This window comes from Talpa occidentalis, unplaced genomic scaffold, assembly GCF_014898055.3.
Source record: "Talpa occidentalis isolate TD23 unplaced genomic scaffold, MPIMG_talOcc4v2.1 talOcc4.15, whole genome shotgun sequence".
Taxonomy (NCBI): Eukaryota; Metazoa; Chordata; class Mammalia; order Eulipotyphla; family Talpidae; genus Talpa; species Talpa occidentalis.
This window is the reverse complement of record NW_023601543.1, coordinates 45,290,050-45,311,686: the sequence shown is the minus strand read 5'-3', so window position 1 is coordinate 45,311,686 and position 21,637 is coordinate 45,290,050. Positions and strand designations below refer to the sequence as shown.

General features: G+C 43.7%; 1 protein-coding gene across 1 annotated transcript in view; it reads left to right on the top strand.

Annotated features, from left to right (window-relative positions):
• The window catches only part of NHSL2 (NHS like 2), a 298,859-nt gene that overhangs the window by 112,877 nt on the left and 164,345 nt on the right, over window positions 1-21,637 (top strand). The window contains exon 2 of the mRNA XM_054695668.1: window positions 16,664-16,732. The gene's annotated coding sequence lies outside the window, so the exon portion shown is untranslated. The remainder of the gene's footprint in view (window positions 1-16,663; window positions 16,733-21,637) is intronic.

Below are 21,637 nucleotides of genomic sequence, written 5' to 3'. Positions count from 1 at the left end.
ATTTTTTTTTTTTTTTTTAATCATTAAGATGTTTATTTTTTTTTAATACTAAATTTATTTTTATATTCCCCCATACAATTGCAAACGCCCCATTCTGACCCCAATCCTCCCCTCCCGCCCCCACCCCCCAAAAGTGTCTCTGGTCATAGTTTTTTGTTGATTTTGATTTCACTTTCTATATTCATTTTCCTGGTCCCTTATTTAAGTTTTCTAGATTCCTGCTATGAGTGAGACCATCCGGTATTTTCTTTTTCTTTTGGCTTATTTCGCTGAGCATGATCCCTTCCAGCGCCATCCATGTTGCTGCAAATGCATGTGTTTATCTTTTTTGAATGCTGAGTAATATTCCATGGTATATATGTACCACATCTTCTTGATCCAGTCATCTATTTTTGGGCATTTGGGTTGTTTCCAAAGCTTAGCTATTGTAAACAGTGCTGCTATAAACATAGGAGTGCAGGTGCTCTTTGGAATTGATGTTTCTGTGTCCTTTGGGTAAATACCTAGGAGTGGAATTGCTGGATCATATGGAAGCTCTATGTTTAGTAGGTCCAGAAATCTCCACACAGCTCTCCATAGTGGTTGGACCAGTTTGCACTCCCACCAACAGTGCAGAAGAGTTCCTTTTTCTCCACACCCTCGCCAACATTTGTTGTTGCTAGTTTTTAATATGTGCCATTCTCACTGGTGTGAGATGGTATCTCATGGTAGTTTTGATTTGCATTTCCCTGATTACAAGTGATGTTGAACATTTTTTCATATGCCTGTTGGCCATTTGCATTTCCTCTTCAGAGAAGTTTCTTTTTAGCTCTTCTGCCCATTTTTTGACTGGATTATTTTCTTTGTTGTTGCTGAGTCTCATCAGCTCTTTGCAGATTTTGTGATCAGTCCTTTATCATTAGTGTTGGGTGCAAAAATGTTCTCCCAGTTGGTGGGGTTTCTCTTTGTTTTTGTTATTGTCTCTTTTGCTGTGCAGAAGCTCTTTAATTTGATGTAGTCCCAGCTGTTATCTTTGTCTTCACTATCACTGCTTTGGGTGATGTGTCTGTAAAGATGTCTTTGATGTGCAAATCCGTAGTGTTTCGCCTATATTTCCTTCTATGTATTTTATGGTTTCAGGTCTTATGTCTAGTTCTTTAATCCATTTTGAGTTGATTTTTGTGTATGGTCTGAGGTAGTGGTCAAGCTTCATTCTTTTGCATGTAGCGACCCAGTTTTCCCAGCACCATTTATTGAACAAACTTTCTTTGCTCCAATGCATAGTCTTTGCTCCTTTGTCAAAGATTAGTTGACCATAAATCTGTGGGTTTATTTTCTGGATTTTCTATTCGATTCCATTGGTCTGTATGTCTGTTCTTGTTCCAATAACCATGCAGTTTTGATGATTATGGCTTTGTAGTATAGTTTGAAGTCTGGAGTGTGATGCCTCCATTCCTTCTTTTTTTTTCAGTAGAGCTTTGGCTATTCGGGGTTTTTGGTGATTCCATATGAATTTCATCAATAATTGTTCTATTTCTTTGAAGAATGCCATTGAGATTTTGATTGGAATAGCATTGAATCTGTATATTGCTTTTGGTAGGATGGCCATTTTAATAATGTTTATTCTTCCAATCCATGAGCAGGGGATGTCTTTCATTTCTTTGTGTCTTCTTCTATTTCTTTTAACAGTGTTTTATAGTTTTCTTTGTATAGGTCCTTACCTCTTTTGTTAGATTTATCCCAAATATTTGATTTTTTTTGTTTCAATAATAAAAGGGGTAGTTTTTTTGATTTCTTCTTCTTCAGATTTATTGTTTGTGTATAGGAAGGCTACTGACTTTTGCGTGTTGATTTTGTATCCTGCCACTTTACTGAATTGATTGATGAGTTGAATTAGTTTTTCTGTGGAGATTTTGGGGTTCTCTACGTATATTATCATATCATCTGCAAATAGTGATAGTTTGACTTCTTCTTTTCCTATTTGGATTCCTTGGATGTCTTTCTCTTGTCTTATTGCTCTGGCTAGGACTTCCAGTATTATATTGAAAAGCAGTGGTGAGTGGACATCCTTGTCTTGTTCCAGATCTTAATGGAATTGCTTTCAGCTTTTCACCATTGAGAATGATACTGGCTGTTGGCTTGTCATAGATGGCCTTTATGATGTTGAGGTATGTTCCTTGTATCCCAAGAATTTCAAGGGCTTTTATCATGAATGGTGTTGCACTTTGTCGAAAGCTTTCTCAGCATCTATTGATATTATCATATGGTTTTTATATTTCTTTTTGTTGATGTGTTGGATAACGTTGATTGATTTTCAGATGTTAAACCATCCTTGTGCCCCTGGAATGAATCAACTTGGTCGTGGTGAATTATCTTATGGATACATTGTTGGATTCTGATAGCTAAAATTTTATTGAGGATTTTTGCATCAGTGTTCATTAGGGAGATTGGCCTGTAGTTTTCCTTTTTTGTTGTCCTTATCGGTTTTGGTATTAGTGTAATATTGGCTTCATAGAACGTGTTTGGTATTGTCCCTTCCTTCTCATTTTTTGGAAGAGTTTGTGAAGGATAGGCACTAATTCGTCTCTGAATGTTTGGTAGAATTCATTTGTAAATCCATCAGGCCCTGGCTTTTTTTTGGGGAGGTTTTTGATTACCATTTCAATTCGCTGCTTGTAATTGGTCTGTTTAGGTGTTCTATTTCTTCTTTATCTGGCTTTGGGTGATTGTAGAGTTGTAGGAATTTGTCCATCTCCTCTAGATTGTTGAACTTGTTTCCATATAACTGTTCATAGTAGTTACATTATTCTTTTGATTTCTGCTGTGTCCGTTGTGATTTCTCCTCTTTCATTTATGATCCTGTGTATTTGTGCTTTCTCCCTTTTTTCCTTTGTGAGCCTGGCTAGGGGTTTGTCTATTTTATTTATTTTTTCAAAGAACCAGCTCTTGTTTCATTGATCTTTTGGATTGTTTTTTTAGTTTCAATTTCATTTATTTCTGCTTTGGTTTTATTATTTCTTTTCTTCTACTGGTTTTGGGTTTTTTTGTTGTTCTTTTCTAGATCTTTGAGCTTCGAGATTAGGTTGTTTCTTTGAGTTCTTTCTTGTTTTTTGATGTGAGCTTCTATTGCTATATATTTTCCTCTTATTACTGCTTTTGCTGCATCCCATACATTTAGGATATTGGTGTCTCCTTGTCATTCAATTCAAAGAATTTTTTAATTTCTTCTTTGATCTCCTCGTTAGTCCAGTGGTCTTCCAGTAGTGTGGCTTTTAATCTCCATGAGGTAGGATAGTTCCTTGCCTTCTTTTATGATTTATTTCTAGTTTGATGCCTTCGTGGTCAGAAAAGATGGTTGGTATGATTTCAATCTTGGTGTATCTGTTGATGTTTGTCTTGTGCCCAGTATGTGATCGATCCTGGAGAATGATCCGTGTGCGCTTGAGAAAAATGTGTACTCGTTTTTTTTGGGTTTAGTGTTCTATAGATGTCTGTTAAGCCCAAATGCTCTAGGTCCTTATTTAGAGCTTTAGTTTCTTTACTTATTTTTTGTCTTGTTGATCTATCCATTGTTGATAGTGTGTGTTGAAGTCTCCCACTACGTATGTGTTTTCTCTGATCTGTTTTCAGAGAGGACAACAGTTGTCTGATATATTTTGGTGCTCTTTCGTTTGGTGAGTATATGTTAATGAGTGTTATTCTTCTTGAAGTATTGTCCCCTTGATCATAATGTAGTGACCATTGGGGTCTCTTTTTATTTTTTGAGTTTGAAGTCTGTTTTATCTGATATAAGTATAGCTGTTCCTGCTTTCTTTTTTGGCCCATTTGCTTGTAGGATTGTTTTCCATCCTTTGACTTTGAGCCTATTTTTATCTTTTGTAGCTAAATGTGTTTCCTGGAGACAGCAAAAGGTTGGGTTTTGTTTCTTAATCCAGGCTGCAACTCTGTGTCTTTTTATTGAAGAGTTTAGTCCATTTACATTTAGAGTTAATATTGATATGTTAGCATCTGTATTTGCCATTATGTTTGTCTTTCCTTTGATTTTATTTATTCTTTAATAACTTTTTTTTTTTTGGTCTTCTTTCGTTGTTATTCGTCCTCTGAGGTTCTGGCTTTAGGATTCCTTGTAGTATTTTTTGGAGTGGGGGTTTAGTCGTAATGAAATTCCAGAGTTTCTGTTGTCTGGGAAGGTCCTTATTCTTTCTTCAAAGAGGAAAGAGAGCTTTGCGGGATAGAGTATTCTTGGTTGGCATCTGTTTTCTTGGAGTCTGTTGACTATGTCCCTCCACTCTCTCCTTGCCCGTAGTGTTTCTTCAGAGAAGTCTGATGTCAGCCTGATTGGTTTTCCTTTGAATGTTATCTGTTTCTTCCCTCTTGTCAGCTTCATTATTTTTTCCTTGTCCTGGATTCTTGGGAGCTTTACTATTATGTGTCTTGCTGTGCTTTTCCTTTCGTCGTGGAAGTTTGGTGTTCTTCTTGCTTCTTGTATATCAATTTTCAGCTCCTTCTTCGCATTTGGGAAGTTCTCTTCAATTATCTCCTGGAATATTTTCTCTGTTCCTACATCTCTCTCCTCTCCTTCTGGGATTACTATAACTCTTATATTTCCTTTCCTCATGGAGTCAGATAGTTCCCGAAGTCTTTCTTCATTCTTTTTCCTTCGTACTTCTCTTTCCTTTTCTGTTTTGTTCTTTTATTTCTGTGTCTTCAAGAGAACTTATTCGTTCTTCCATTTCATCTATTCTGCTTTCCTTGCTTTTCCCGGAGTTCTTTAGTTCCTCCATTAATTCTTTGATCTCCTGCATTTCTTTTACTTCCCTCTTTAGGGACTCAATTTCCTTCTTCTGATCTATCACTTTTTTAATCATGGCAATTTTAAATTCTCTTTCTGGAAGGCTCAGAAGTTCTTCCAAGTTGCTGTCGTTGCAATCTGGGGAGTGGTTTTCTTTTTGTGGTGTGCTTCTTTCCTGAGGAGTTGTTAGGTTGCGTGTGGTTCTTCTACTCCCTACTGTCTGTTTTCTAATTTGTCGTATGCGTTGGGACACTGTGTTGCTCGGACTGACTGACATCTTGGGTGAACTTCTCCGCTCCCCTCTGGCTCTTCCAGGAGCCATCTCTGTCTTCTGGGGGAGATTTCTGCTGGTTTTAGGCAGTTTTTACTGAAGAAATGTCCCTGTTCTCAAATGGCGAAGCGGGATGCAGTCCCTGCGCCTCCGGTTTCAGGCACACTCTTCTGCGCACCCGGTCTGCCCTGGACGTGGGTGCCTGCTCCCTCTGTGGGCTCAGACTGCTGGTCGGAAGGGGCCTGGCGTGGAATAACTTCCTGGCTGGCACTGGGTCCTACAGAAGCCTTCTGCCCTTTTCAAGCAGTCTTAAGAAATTTCCTGTTCTATGGGGTGTTAGTGACTTTTTTTCCTGGTCGCTAGGTGGCGCCAGAGATCTCTCCTATTGTCCTTGGGGGCTGTTTTCGCCTCCCCACCCCGTGGGACAGGGAACAGAGCGGGAATGGTAGGGTACACCTCAACAGCTTTGGGGTGCTGTGTCTGCCTTGTGCCCCACCGTCGTGGAGAACCCACGCCCCGAATTTTCGTGCCCCGGGTCTCAGTTCAAAGCCCTCAGTTCCAGGACGTGGGCTGTAGCCCAGTTCAGTGGCGCGGGAATGGCGCCTTTTGCACCGCTCCCGTGCCTGGGCGCCTGGTTCCTGCTCACTCAGGGAGGGACCTTCACCTCAGTGAGGACCTCCGCGCGTCTCCCCGCAAGCCTAGGTCGTCTCCCCGCAAGCCTAGGTCGCAGGCGCGGGGACCTGGGCAGCCGCGATCCAGGTCTGCACTTGCTTTTCAAGCTCCCCGAGCGCGCCGCTTTCCCGCGCAAGCTTACAGGCAGCCCGGGCTGTGTGCGCGTCTCCCGGGGTCTTTGTTCTTCTCTAATGGTGCCCGGAGCCGTTCCCTCACCGCCGCGGCGGATCCTGCAGGGTTCGCCTCAGCTCCCGTTCATGGGGTGTGGTGGCTGCAATAGTTCCTTTCCACTCCCAGTCCCGCTTGCTGCGTCGTTTGTTCTTGTGGGTCGTTTTGGTTTGTTGTTTCCCTCCTCTCTGCCGGTCGGAGAGTGCCGCCTCTGTGGGCGGGGGAGGGGAGCAGGGTTCTGCGCGTCCCTCCCTTCTGGTCCTCTTTTATGGCCACTTTCTTCTTCGGGTAGTTTGCTGGCGTCACCCGTTTATCTTCCGTGTCCCGGTTCTCACTGGGACCTGCCGCTTTTCCTCCCTATTAACTTTTTTTAATGGGAGATCTTACTTGCAGCGTCTCCTCGCCGCCATGTTGCTCCAACATTAAAGATAGATTGGTTTTGAATATGAGTTCAGCAATAGCAATGAAAGCATTATATTAGAATTGATTTGCTATCTGAAATTTGTGATAAAATGTATGATGTAGTTCATTGTTATTCATAAAGTGTTTCACCTTCTTATATAAACACTTGTTTTGAGAGCTGGTTGCTAAACATTTATCAGAATATCACTGGCCCTGAGTATTAATTACTTTTTGATCAGCAGCATGGAAGGAAAGAAAAAAACATTGCTAGCACCTTCTCTGTGCCAGGCTGTGCTAACCCTTTATGTTCAAGTAGTTGGTCTATAGTGGAGCCAGGATTAAATTCCACATCTATCTGAGTCCAAAGCCAGTTGTTTTCATTTGTTACTGCTGCTGTAACAAATCATTGCAAATTTAGTGGCTGAAAACACCACCAATTTATTATCTTATAGTTTTGGAGGTCATAAGTCTGCAGTGCAACTCTTTGCACTAAAAACAAGGTGTAAGCAGGCCAGCATTCCTTCTGCAGGCTCTTGTAGGGAATCTGTTTCCTTCTCCTTTCTGGCTTCTAGCTGCCTGCCACCTGCATTCCTTGATTCCTGTCCTCTTCCTCCATCTTAAAAACCAGCAGTGGACAGTTGAGTCTTTCTCACACCCCATCTCTCTGACTCTGCTCATGTCACCTTGTCTCTCTCACTGCCTTTGCCTCTCCTGCCATGCCCTTTTGCTTTATAAGCAGGCTTGTGATTATGCTAAGTCCATCCAGAAAGTGAAGGAGATCCTCTCCAGCTCATGGTCAGCTGATTAGAGACCTTATTTCCATCCATAAGTCTGATTTCGAACTTAGGCATTTAACCTAACATGCTCATCACTCCTGGGGATTCAGGACACAGACATCTTTGGGTGGCCATAATCCTGCCTGCTCCACTTGTGCTTTTTTCTAGACCCTTTGCCACCTTGCCTTTCGTTTTCGTGGCCACATAATCCAAAGGAGGGCAGACATGATGCTCCCTGACACCTGCATGCCACACATCCCGTAATCTCTACCTCGGGGTAAGATGCCTCCTCTCCTTCAGTTATGCTCCCAGCCTGCCAGTTAGCCCTGTGGGAGGACAGTTTCCAAACCTTGGGGCTTTTCATCCTGGACATTTATTTCTACCTTTGCTCTTACTAAGGTGTTTTGAAAATGGTTTCAACGATTTTTGGCTATCTGACTTGTTAAAATTGCCTGTTCATTTCTTGCCTCCCCCATTTAAGGTCACCTACAATATGTCAGGTCTCGCTGTACTCTGCTCCACCCATTCCCACCTTCTAGATCCATTTCTAGTCGCCAGCCAGGATCATGAGTTATTTGCTTTGCCCATAGATTTTTGCAGTGCCAGATTCTAGAAAAATCCCTGTACGTAACTAAATGTCCTTTTTCCATGCTTGCTTGATGAAGCATCTCTTTGTGTTTAAAACTGTTCTCTGACTTTTTTTTTCTGATTCAGATTCCTTAAATAGTATTTCCCAGTCTTCCCTGATTTCCTCCATGGTGAAATCCTTGATTCCGGTCATATGAAGCCCCCTCCACTGAGACTAACCAATTGCCAGACACACCTCCTCACTGCCTTGAAACTCTGACCCCAAGCTTCTTGGTTCAAACTTCATCCTTACTGAGAGCTCCATGTCCCCCCTTCTGCCTCCCAGGTTCACACCCCCCACTTTAAGGCCCAGGCTGAACCCTACCCCCTAGAGAAAAACTTCCAAATCATGCCAACTCAAGGGGCACATGCCCTCCTCTGAGCACCTCTAGAGTTTGTCGTGGGCAAACATGCCTTTCTACTTTATCATTTACCACTGCAGGGAAGTCGCAAACTGGTGGCTGGCTGCCTGAATAATGCCCACAGATATATTTCATTTGGTCTGCATGCAGTTTGTTTCTTTTTAAATTATCTGCCAGCATGTAACAATTAGTAATCTTTCTGTGCAATCTGGGTTTTGGCTTTGAAAAACATAAAAGTATGCTAATAAGGACTGTATTCCCACAGGACAGCAGTTAGCTGGATTGGGGTAGCAGCTTCCACTTTAGCTGGAGCACATGCTCCTCAGCCCTCCACACTCTCTCTTGCCTTACTCCAGCTCTTTCACTCATTTCTAGTACTTTTCTGGCTCTCAAAGGCAGTCTGGCATTCTGCAACATTTCATTCGTGCTTGCCTAAATGTGCCGCTATATTAGTCTCTTAAAGGAAGGAAATTTTATGTTGAATTAATTTTGTTTCTCCCATGTTGCTTTGTACATACTTCAAGCTTGATAAATATTGAGAGAATGAAGAATTTCCTGAGTCACCCTCTGTATGACTCTAGAATGCGTAAGAATTTACTTTTACTACAAAGCAAAGCTTTATAAATGTAACATTTGTTGAGAAATACCATGTACCTGACTCCTGTTAGAGCCCTCAGAACAACAGAGAAGGAAACTAAGGCTCAGAGACCCTCTATCATAGGGTTGTGGTGGTAGACCTGGTGGTCTCTGGATTAAGAATCAACAATGAGGAAGCTTTCCTCAAGCATCAATGCTGGAAGCAGAGAGGGGCTGCCCTGAGCCTTCTGGTAATGCTTGTTGATAAACTCTGAGAGTTACTTTGGATAGAGACTGAGCTTTTATTAAATAACTCTGTGCTGGCCATTGATGAAGTAACTCTGCACTTAATTCTTGGGCTATCAGAAATTCTGAGCATCCTCGGCAGCCCGCTGAAAAGATGAAGGAAATATGTGGTGAGTCACATTTGATTGCGAGACATGTCTGCTGGTTCCCTTGCCCGTATATGCACGGAGGTTGTGCTGTTCCTTCTTGCTACCGCTGGCGGTAGTAATGTGTGGTGCTGGCTGGGAAAACATGGGAGAAATTATGCATATTAAATTGCACAGCAGCAAGCAGAAAAGAATGTGAGAATACCGAAGACTCCCACTGGGGCATAAATCTGGTGTCACATGTTGCTGAACAGCTGCAGGAAAATTTGTCTGGACCCTTGAATGCAGAGAGGTGGGTTTACCAGAGTTTGGTTCTGAGTAACTCTGACGGCAAAGATATTTTACAGGAGCAGATATGGTGCTTGGAGAAGCTCGACTCTGTAGCCTTTGTTTGCTTTCTTTAACACCGTCCCCTCCAACCACCACCCTGTCCCCTCCAGCCATGGCTAGGAGGAGGCAGGTGGGAAGACCCTCTGCTTCTGCCCCAAGACCCTCAGGTTCCATGGCCCTAATGTGCCCACAGGCCCTGCTTGGGGCAGCCAAGATGCTCAGGTGTCTGAGTGGCTTGAACCTCTGGGGAAGAGGAATCTTCTGGGCCAATCCTAAATGGGGCCAGATAGAGCAGTGCGGGGAAGCAGGGCAGCTTCCCTTTCAGCTAAGGGCACATCTAGGGGCTTTTATCCTTCAGAACCTATGGCAGCATGGAATCCATAACCTTGGAATGACCTAGAACTGGGGTCAGCTACCCTCTCGATTCCTCCAAGCGTGACCTTGGACGAGTAACTGAATCTCTCCCAGCCCACGTTTATTTTTCTCTGTGTCTGAGGAGTCAAGGGGTGATGTTTGTGTGGGGCCCAGCCTACATTTCAAGGGAGGGGAGTCGTAAGCTCTATAATGATCACCTGAGCCATTAGCTATCACATTGGTTGTTCTTTATTGTGGGTTCAATGTGGGCCAGACGCTATGCCAAGCCATTTAAATTCATTATCTCCGTAATCCTTAAGAGAAAGACAAAGAAATTAAGTTACAGAGAGGAAGAGTGACTCACTGAAAGCCATCTAGCTAGTAAATAACACAACCATTATGTGTTCAATGCAGAGCAGTTTCAGAGCTCACGCTTCTCATCAGACCACCTGCCACGCATTAGCCCTGCTTTGCCCATGAGAAAACGTGGGTGTAGGGTAAATAATTGTCAGGCTTTTCTGCCCTCCTGCCATTAGGATTGATGATGGATCCCTGTGGTCCTGAATGCATGCCTGATGGCGCACACCTGGAGTGGGGTGTGGGCATACATAGGTGGGTACACCTGGGCTGAGAGACTGGGCTTATAAGGGTGGCGTCAGGGGGACACCAGCAAAGCAGAGCAGAACAGAACCAGAAGGAGAACCAGCAGAGAAGCAGAGGCCACAAGAGAATGCAGGAGAGCCCAGAAAGAATGAAGGCTCGCTGGGGGCTGGGTGGTCTGCCAGCCTCCTGATCCCCAGCGCCCCTGCCTGCCGTATACCTGGTAAACTCAATAAAACCCTGAAAAAGCCACCGAGGGCTCCAGGACTCTCCTTCACCCATCTGCTTGAGGCATAGAGAACCTGCTCTGTGCTCCTCCTGCTGCTACAGCGGGGCTGAGGAAGCACTGGCATCAGGGACAGAACTTGAGCTCTCAACTCCAGCTCTGTATTTGCCATGCTGTGTGACCTTGGGCAAGTTACTCAACTCCCTGAGCTTCAATTTCCTGATTTGGAAAATGTAGGTGTCCAAAACCTCTGGCCGTCTCTACACTGAGAAGTAGTATCTTGTAGGAGAGGAGGGAGCTCAGAATCTCTGTAAGACAGAGAAACTGAGGCAGGCCTGGAAGGGACACTTACCAACAAGGATGTGCCTACCTACCCATTTAGTAGTGAGCCCTTGAGAGCCCAGATGGGCAGGGGAAAGACCAGGCTCAGTGGGCAGACCCACACTGTGAGCTGCTGTTGCCACCTAGGGGACAGGCCGCAAGCAGGGGCCCAAGCTGACTGCGTGCAGCTGAGCCCTCCTGTACAGTCCCAGCCTCTAGCTGGTTTCCGGATTAGAAAGGGGCAGCCAAGGCTTACTGCAGAGTGGGGAGGGGAGTGAGGAAAAGTTGCTGAGTGCTGCCTCTGGTTTGGGAGTTATAAATAAATCCATCTGGAAGTGTTTGGAGCTGTGGGAGCCTGAGGCCAGCCCCTGCAATTCAGGCCATGTGGCACATATTTCCATTCAAACCAGACCCCCCCCCACCCCCTCCCTGCCGCTGCCACCACCACCACCGCTGCTGCCCCAATCCCAGGAGACTGCTCTGGCCCCTGAGTTGGGCAGAACCTCTCAAGCCCCAATTCTGCTTCGAGCCCCCACCCAACCTTCCTCTCCTCCAAGCCCAGCATCAACAACGATCATGTCTGAGCAAAAAATTTCGAAAAAGTTTCACTTGGTAGTCAAGTGTTGTTTGAATGAATGAATTTCCAATTCACCATTTAACTGGTAGGTAATATGTCTCCCTTGCTACAAAGGGCCCTGTGGTAGTTATAGAAGGTGAGTCCTTCTTGACTTCTGGCCTCCACCTTTACCCTAACCTAACCTAACCTGACTTAACCTAACCTCATCTCACCTAAGGTTAGCCAAAATGTACAGAGATGCTGCCCAAGTCTTGTTGATCTTTCTATCCTAGCACCAAGGGTGGTGCTCAGTAGGGATTGATTACATGAAGGGATGAGTCAATTTATTAATTTAACAAATATTTCTTGCACACCCATGTGTGCTATACAGTCTGCTACATATGGGGAACACTGGAGCAAACAAAGTAGCCAGACTCTACCTGCCTTCACCGAGCTCATGGTCACAGTGCTTCCCAATGAGAGTACTCTTGGCACTTTGGGGGATAATCCTTTGCAGGTGGGGTGCAGAAAGGAGAGCATCCTGGCCTCTGAGGAGTCAGAGAAAGCTAAAAAGTTTCAGAGGAGACTTGAATTTAGCCTTGAAGCCTGACTTCTGGTCCTAAATGTCACTGTTACCCTTGAGTCATTGTGACAACAAGAAGTGCCTCTGCACATTTCCAACTACCAGGGAACTGGAGGGGCCCCCCCACCCAAGGGCCGCTGCTGAGGAACTTGACAGTGAGTGAAGGAAGGCCAGCCCCAAATTATGAAGGTGTAAGTCCTCCAAGTTCACATATAAATTGCTTGGTTTAGAACTGGGAAGCTATGTTTGGCCTGCAAAGATGTAAAATGATCCTTCAGTTCCTAAGTTAGGCCGCAGAGGCAGTAATATAGCTCAGGTTCTCCTGAACTGGGTAGGGCTGAGGCATAGTCACTGTTGTGGTGATTTGGGACATGCTGATGAGCTGGTTACTTGGGTATGTCCAAAAGCAGCCAGATTCTGACCCCAGGCACAGATGATTAGTCTGATCTCAAGATATAGATTTGGGATAAATTTATATTGAGATGGGAGTTAGAGTTGAGGCCCAGGATGCACAAAGATGGGCAAGGAAGAAGGCACTGGAGAAAGATGAGGAAGGAACGCGGGATAAAGGCTGGAGCTAGAGAAGGAGGCCTCTGTGGCAGCTCTTCTCTACGCCTTCACTTCCATCCCCCGGTTGACCCTCTAGTTCAGGGTGGCAGCTTGTGCCATTGTGGCAGCCTCCTAACTGGCCCCCTTCTTTCTTCTGATCTCTCTGTTCCAGAACTACCTTCATAAAACACAGTTTTCATCATGTCTTTTCCCAGCATTCATTAGGTCCAACCTCCTCAGCCTTGCCCTCCTGCCCAGATTCTCCTTTCAAGGCTCATTGTTGTTTGTCTCCTAGCCCCTACTGTCGGGCTATGCGGGGCCCCCAGCACACACTGCCCTTATCTCCTCCTGCCACCTCCTCCCCTGGGTGCCCTTTGGCGCTCTCTCCACTTGGAAAAATACACTCAGGCTTCAAGGCTAAACTCAAGTCTCCTCTTTCATATAGCTTTCTCTGACCCCTCAGAGGCCAGTGATGCTCTCCTCTCTGCACCCAGTTCTTCACATACATCTTGGGGCTGTCCCCCCTACTATACTGGGAGTTCTCTAAGGACAGCAGCCAGTTCTCATTTTGCTTCGTAATCCCATTGCCTGGTCCAGGGTGAATGAGTGGGAAAGTGAGTGTGGGGTTTGACTGGTGTGACAGGGCAAAGAGGAAGCGGAATAGTTCCCTGGGTCTACTTGAGCCACTTTTAACTACGCTTGTAACAGCGTGATATCCGTAGAAAGGGGAGGTTCCAGGTTCCCTGTCCTATCCGGGGAAGGTGACGCTGGACAGTAAGGACAAGCTAGAAAAGTCTGGGAAAAGGACTTGGGGAGGAAGAAGGACGAAGACCTGGAGGAGGCACATGGGGCAAAGACACATGTGAAGAAGCCGCACTTGCTTCTCGGCTTTGGATTTGTACCAGGGACTTGGGGAACATGGAAGGAGACACTTGAGAGGGAAAGATATGTGGGTCAGAGACCCGTGGGGAGGCTGACAGTGGCAACCATTACCTTGATTTGCTCTTTTCCTCCCAGACTTGCATAGCCCCTTCTGCTTCTTCCCTATGGTGCTCCATCAGAAGGTGCCTTAGACTTGTGGCAGGCTTGTGGCAGGCTTTCAGGCCTCAGTGGCTCTGCATGGACCAGTCCTGTTTGGTTGAGCATTTACCACGAGGGGATGGGTAACTTCGGGCATTTAAATTGGAAACTATTTTAACTCTATTCTTTCTCTTCTCTCTATTGCACACGAATTCTATTAAAGTTCTTTTCTGTTGAAGGTTTTATGCACTAAGAGGATGCTTTGTCTTGATGCAGCAGGTGGTAGGACCCATTTAGAGCAGGCAGGTTTGGGAATCCTGGGGTGCCCCTAATTCTGTCCACTAACACTTTCTCCCCAGAGCACTATCTTGGGACAATTCGTAGAAGAGCTAGGGAAGAGAAGGGAAAAGATTGAGAGCCAGGGCCAAGGGTAAGCAGAGGAGGCAGTATAGAGAAGAGAGGGTGAGAGAGAAGAGGGTGGCGCAAAGGTCTCTGTTAACAGCTTACAAATTCATAAGGGGTTCGTATAACCTGGAATGGAATAAGAAAAAAAAAATGGAAATGAAAGCAGCAACTTAGGCAGGTCAGCTGAATGTACAGTTAATTAACAGGCATTAGTGCCCTTCAGTGCCAAGCCGTGCGTGGAACCAGGTCCTGCTGGAATCGAATGCCAGCTACTCAGGCAGAAATCAGCATTGGCATGAAAGAACTGGAGAATTCCTCAGAGAGCTCTTTTTAAGGGCACCAGCAGCCACTGGAATCCCTAGTTACCCCACACACAGCCCTGGCTTTTGCCAAACAAAAGTGGGTATGAGAAGAAAAACAGCATGTAGTGGGAGGCTAGGGTCTCAGGTCATGCCAGACACATTTTTTTTAAGATTTATTTATTTATTTATGCAAGATCTAGGGTACAGACCACATGCGCGGGAGGGTGAGAGGATTCACCAGAGACAAAGCGGGGAGCAGAACAGACAGACTGACGAAATACACTGCTGAGGGGAGCAGCGAGCGAAACAGGAGAGGTCTGCCACGCCATGTGGGATTCTCGCCAGCCGGCTGGGCTCGAACCTGCGCTGCAGAGGCTGCGGACAGCTTCACAGTGCGGCGCTCAACCGCCTGCGCCACCAGGGAGGCCCAATGCCAGACACATTTTTTTTTAAAGATTTATTTATTTATTTATTTATTAATACAAGAACCAGGGTACAGGGCAGACATGCAGGAGGGTGAGAGGATTCACCAGAGACAGAGCAGGGAACAGAACAGGCAGACTGACGAAATACACTGCTGAGGGGAGCAGCGGGCGAAACAGGAGAGGTCTGCCGCGCCATGTGGGACCCTCGCCAGCCGGGATGGAACGGGCGCTGCAGAGGCTGTGGACAGCTTCACAGCGCTGCGCTCAACCGCCTGCGCCACCAGGGGCGGCCCCAGACACATTTTAACATACATGAACTTATTTGATCTTAACTGCAACTATTTTACAGATTAGAAAATTGAGGTCCTGGGAAGGTTAAGAATCTTATCCGAGGGCACACAGCTTGAAAGTCTTCGATCTAGGATTCCAGGGAAGATTGCCCCTCCTAGGTTGGCAGCCATTTGCTCTCCGGTCTTGCTGACTTCAGCTGTGGGGCTGATCTCATTGATTTCTTTGAACAAAATACCAGCAGTTTTTCCTGGCTCTGGAATGAGCCCTCAGAATCATGTGCTTTTCTCCAGTTTCCAGCACCTACTGCTGTTGGAACGTCATGAATATGAAGCAACAGGCCTTATCCAGAGAATCGAGAGTGTGCACCCAGAAATGCCAGGTGCTTTTGTTCCCAGAAGATACTCCAGGCTTAGGGGTTCCAAGTTACGGGGTTCCAATTTTCTCTTTTCTTTTCCCTCTTGATCTGCCTGTGGTTGATGGTTGCCTGCTTTTCCCTGCCAACCTAAAAATCCTTAACAAAATCATGGTACCTTTGAGACGTTGCCCACACTGTGTTCTGACTGGCTTAGGACCCATTTCTATCTGCTCATTGGTCAATGGATGGGATCTCTTTGCTGCCAGTCTCTGAGGGATGGTGAGCAGAGGACAGGCGGTGTGGAGCAGGCAGGGGTTGGGGGCACGGGGGGGGGCGGGGGGGTTGGGGGGAAGGGTCATGTTCCCAGAATTCTGACTTGGCAGCTCAATCAGTAGCCAGTGGAGGTTAGTGGGCGGAGTCAATCAGAGGTCAAAAGGACACCCAGTACTACCCTATGCGAGGTAGACTTTAGGGTGGGGGAGATTGACTAGAAAATCCATGAGGATAGTTTTCTGGAGTCAGGTTCAGTCTGGGAATATTTTGGGCTGGGCTTTTGGCTTTGAGTTGATGGTAGCATCTAGGGATTAGCAGAGTACATGCTGGGCCTTCTAAAATCTTGTTGAAAAAAAGAATTTTTGCTGATATACAATGACAATCAGGGTAAAAAAGTCTCAGGCCCTGGGTTTGAGCTTTTGCTCTGGTCATTTTAGTGAACAGTATTCTTCTGCACTACCTTCAAAATCTGCTTGGATCTGACTACTTCTTATCACTCCCACTGCTACCATCCTAGTCTGTGCCATCATCCGTTCTTGCCAGGATTATTGTAGTAGACCTGTCATCAGACTCCCAAAGTGATGCTGTAAAAACATAATCTGGGCATGTTAGTCTTTTTCTCAACATCCTTCAATTGCTCCCCAGATTGCTCATATTAAAAGCCAAATTTTATGGGAGTCTGCAAGGTCTCCAGAACCCACTCTCTCCCGCCCCTTACTTCCTTGGCATTCGCTCCTACAAGTCCTTCTGTCTGTCACTTCCTTCATTCCAGCCACACCAGTCCACTGAATGTTCTTTCAGCTTGCCAGGCACATCTACGCTTTGTCCTTGCTTTTCTCCTTCTGCCTGGAATGCTTTTCCCCAACATATCTGCCAGGATACTGGGAGAAAGTGGCGACGGGAAGTAGGAAAGGGCTGCTGCATGAAGAGGCTCTCCCGACAGGAGCTGTCTTTGGTAGAGGGAGGAGCCAACCCAGGAAGAGCATGCAGAGAGAGCTGATGAATTGATACCCCGCCTCCTTTTTAACTTCCTTTTTCCTTTTAATCTCCTTGCAGGTGCCTCCCATTGGTCAAACCTAACCCGAAGCCAGAGGGCAAGGGAACCTGTGGATGCAGTCCATACAGGTCAGCCTACCAGGGCGCAAAACTGGGTGGAGTAGGGTGGGGAAGATCTGGAGGGTGCCTGGAAACTATCCAGAACCTCTGAATAACTTTTGAGCAAGCTCCCTCACTTCCTTCAGCTCACCACCAAACTGTTACCTTCTTGGCGATGCCTTTTCTGTCTACCATTGCTGAAATTCCAAACCCTGCCCCAACACCATGTCTTCTCCTTCTATATGTGTTTTTACTTCATAGCACATAACATATAAATTATGTTTTTCTTGCCTATTGTCTGCTCCGCTGCTAGAATAGGAGCTCTGTAAGGCAGGGACTTGATTTTATATGTTGCTATTGTTAGTGTTAGGGGGGAAAAGGATGTCCTAAAGCTAATTCCATACAGGCTTTGTGGACTCCACCCCCACCCCAGGCCAAAGCCAAAGACACTGGGAACTCCAAATCCCATCCCCACCAAAGGGAAGGTGGCTGGGACCTGAGGGTGGGTTTAAGCAGCCAGGTTGGTATAAAGCCAGACACGTGGGCTTTGGAGGGGTTCCCCATTTTGGCTCTCCGCAAGCTTGCAGTGTCCGGCCAGCTCGGAGAGTGCTTTTTGGGTTTCCAGGTCGGCGGATCGGGTAGGACGCATTAAAGACTTTATTTCCCTATTTTCTCCCTGAGTTGTACATTTTCCTTATTTCCTTTTCCCTTGTAAATAAACCTTTTATTAACCTTTTGTGTGTGCCTGTAGTGGAGTATTCATAAGTCCCTTTGCCGCGGACTAGTACAGCAGTAGACAATGAGGCCGTCTCAGGGTTGAGAGAAGCATGCAGGGTGGTCAGGGCATCGGCGAAAGAAATGACAAACAGACACACTTCAAGAGAGTGAAAATCTGAGTGTAATTTTCTTTGAGTTGGTGACCAGTATATATGTTTTTCTAAAGGCAAAGGAATGGCGAACATCAGTGAAGAAATCAGCTTGCTTATAGGTTTAGCTTATCATTGACAGAGCAGTGATTTACATCTGGACCCAGGCGCATTCCTAAGTAGTTAGGCTATTAATTTTTCTTTTTATTTTATGTGATTACTTTTTGTTTAAACTACTCACTACCACTAAATTACTATTAATTAGCACGGGTGAATTTTACTTTTCACAATGTAATATTTTTTATCATTAAGATTAATACTAACAAGGCTAAGCATACAACAGAGAAATTATTAAGCTAACAGTTCTATTAATACACAGTGTTTAGTAACGTTTCATTTGAATTAGTCTAGTTATTAGATTTCATATGTTCTTTTTTAATCAGCAAACCAATGACCTTTTTAGACAGAGAAAGAGAAAAGATTTTAGAAAGAGAAAAGATTTTAGAGAGACAGTTGTATTAGAATAAAGTTTGTGGGCCTTGAGAAGGCGAGATAAGGTTCCGTGCGGTCAGCATTTCTGTAGTGGCTCCTTGGGGTCATTATCTTTCAACAGGCTTCCGTCTTATCTATGTCTTCGGGGGGTTTGCTGTTCTCCCCCTGCTTCAGGGAGTTTTGCTGTTCTCCCCCTGCGCGCTGGTTCCTTGCCCAGCCGGACCTAGGGACTGTGGTGAAAGCCATTAGCCCTAAGGGTCACTGCAGGGGGAGGTGCAGCAGGTCCTCCTTTGTTTTTTAGAACGGAGTTGGTAGGCGTACATGTCATGTTGAAGGCGGTAGATCGACCTGTGAAGTAAGCGGACACAGAGGGGAACGAGTAAAGGAGCAGGACGAGTAGGGAAAGAACAGTGAAGGAGAGAACAAGATGATACCAGTGAGTAGGAGTCAAAGATTGGAGAGTGGAAGGCAGAGAATGGGCAAAAAAAGAAACTGAAGTATTCAGATGAGATTTACTGACAGTAGAAATTTTCGCTTGGAGAGATGAAAGGTCATGAGAAAGGTCACCGTCATGCCAGATGCCCAATAGGTGATGTTTGGTGAGATTCCAATGTAAGGAAGAGTTATAATGTAAAGGTGTAACACAAATGAAACGAAATTGAGCATGGCATCGAGTAGACAGTTGTTGTTTGAGGAGTTGAACCTCATCGCCAATACAATAACAATTTCTTCCAGAGCATTTAACTTTTTTTTCTAACTTATAGTCAATGTCCCGCTGTGTAGAGAGCGCCATGGACATATTTTTGGTAAGGTCATTCACAAAAGAAGTTGTCTTAGCTTCCTGAATTAAAGCAACAGAGGAAGCAGCTAAAGAGGTAACTAAGGAAATTAATGCAGCAATACCAAGAATAAGGGCAACAATAAAACGTTTAGGACGAAGAAGAGCATGTACCTCATCCAAAATTTGCATAGCAGTATTATCATACCAAGGCATATCATGTAAATCAACAGGTAACATAACATAGGGGGGTCTTTTGAGCAAGACCACCACAGGATATAGACGAGCAAGAGAGGGGGTAATACAATTAGTATCCACACAACCGGAACATTGGACAGAATAAGAGTTCCCGCGGGATTGGATACATGTGGATGAAGCATTTCCCAGGTGCAGAGCAAAGGGGTATCCAACGCAGGCACGCACTGGGATCTTAGCAGTGTCCTGTCCAGGTTGTTTGAAGTGTACATCATCAAAGGCAGCGAAAAGACGAAAGAGTTCAGGCTTCATGACAGAGCTTTCTGTCCAGGGAACCGGGTTATTCAGTCCTGCCAATGGAGGCAAGCTTCCTCATCATTTTCAGAGGTCTCTGGAACCTTGCGAACAAAGCAGCAGTTTCTCCACATTTTAGTTTAGCTCTATGTTAACTCCCTGGAAGAATTGTACTCAAAGCCACACAAAAGGTTAGCTCTGCTAGAAAAAGAAAAAAAAAAAAAATATATATATATATATATATATATATAACATTGCTGTAGAGTCTGGTCAGTCAAAACAAGAAAATTTTGTTGAATCAAGGCAAAACGTAAAAACATTTTCAACGTTATGTCAAACAAAACAGTAAAAATCAGGTGTATTTTCAACAGTCTATACAGTTCTTTGTAGAAAAATTTTTACTCTCAAAAGTTTATCATTTTGAATCAATTGAGGCCTTTTTTTCTTATTTTGTGTAGAAACAAGTCCTGTAGACATTAAACCATTGAAGTATATAATATTGCAAGGCAACAATAATTATTGACAATTTACATACATATTAGGTATTGAAAGATTTTGTTTTAGAAAACCAATGTTAACATTTTTGTACATGCCAAAGTTTTACCATTTTCCCAAGTGACAATGCTTCCCTTCCAGTTTTACTTTACTAGGTAAACCAAATCGAACAAATTTATCTAACTGCTTTTCCCAGAGGAAAGGGAGAAAACTTGTGGAGTGTCTCAGGAGCTCTACTGAGGTTCCACAAAATTTCCTTGCATCAGCCAAATGACAGGCTACCAAATTTGTACTTGAATTTAGATTTCTGGGAAGCTTTGCCATAAATATTAGAAAAACAACAGAAACAACAATATTAAATTTCTATGAAGATACTGGCTTAGTTTAGTATTACAGTGTTGACAATTTTACTGAAATGGCCTGTGTGGCCACATGAAAGCAAGCTTTAGTATTAATTAATCTTTTTTATTATGTGAATAAATTGATTAAATAATGCAATACAGTCAAATTTCCAACACATATCATTGTTTCTTTTCAAACCCATTATTTGCAGGTTTTATAAATCAAGGCAAATAAAATTCACTTCCCCTCAAACCTTCTACAACTTACTACATACCCTCAATTTTAGCTTTTTCTCTATTTTTCCACATTCTGGCACAACCAGATATTTTAATTTTAAGACAAAACTACTTTCCCTTTCCTTCTTATTTTACTTACTATCAGTTATCAATTGCTCTCCCTCTTTTCTTCAGACACCACTAAAACTTTCAACAAATCATGATGTTGGTTTCCTTTCAGTATTCCAGAACACAAGGAGGTGCTTTGTGTGTTCACCACCCCAAAACGCTACTTAAAACATTGCAGATTTTTAAAATTGACTTAAAAACAGTATAACTTGGTTTTAATATGACAAAAAAATTTACATATATAAGTATATATATATATATATATATATATACATTTCTAGTCAAGGAAAGAACACTTTAAAGATACATTTACACAGAGTAGATTATTAATATTTAACACTATAACTTTAAGGATATATGCTTTGAATTATATCATAAAATTTGAACTAGTTCTTGTATATTAAAAATTTGGATTATGATCTCAAAATTTGTTTTTATTAGAACTTATATAGGCGCTGTTTATAACTAGTCCTCCGGAGGTAAAAAACAAAACAAACGCAAAGAAAGACAAACAGATACAGAGATTTTTTTTTTAATATACATTTAAAATTTAGGCCATGTGCATATATTTTGAAACACAGTTATTTTACCAATATGTATGAAGATACTGAGGTTTTTAATGAGTTAACAGTTAAAATCTGTGCACAGAATAAGTGTCTAATCTTAATTATTACCAAAGACTTTGGGCTGGAGACCACAGCAGTCACGGCAGTTTTTACTAATTATTTTTGATAAGAAAATATTTTTGGAGTTTACATTTTTAAGAAATGATTTTTTGGCTTTAGGTTGTTAACACATTATCTCACTGGGAACGGTCATATTTTAAAACATAAAAGAACACTGTTATCTTGAAAACAGGAGAAGAGATAAATTTTTACAGTCTGCCTGTAAAATTTGAGGTTTAGAATTTAGCTCAAAAATGTCTGTATTATTACTTTATGTTTTACCAGGTTAGTTTGTTTTAACAAGAAACTTAATTTTTTACAGGTCCAATAAGTAAAATTAAAAGCTTTTATTCAACCAATAAGCATTTTGTATAGCTTGTTAGCACGTCAAAAGTAACTCAGCAGTTTTTGCCTAAGATAATTTAGACTTTAAAATCAGAGAAACACAGGGAAATGGAACTTTT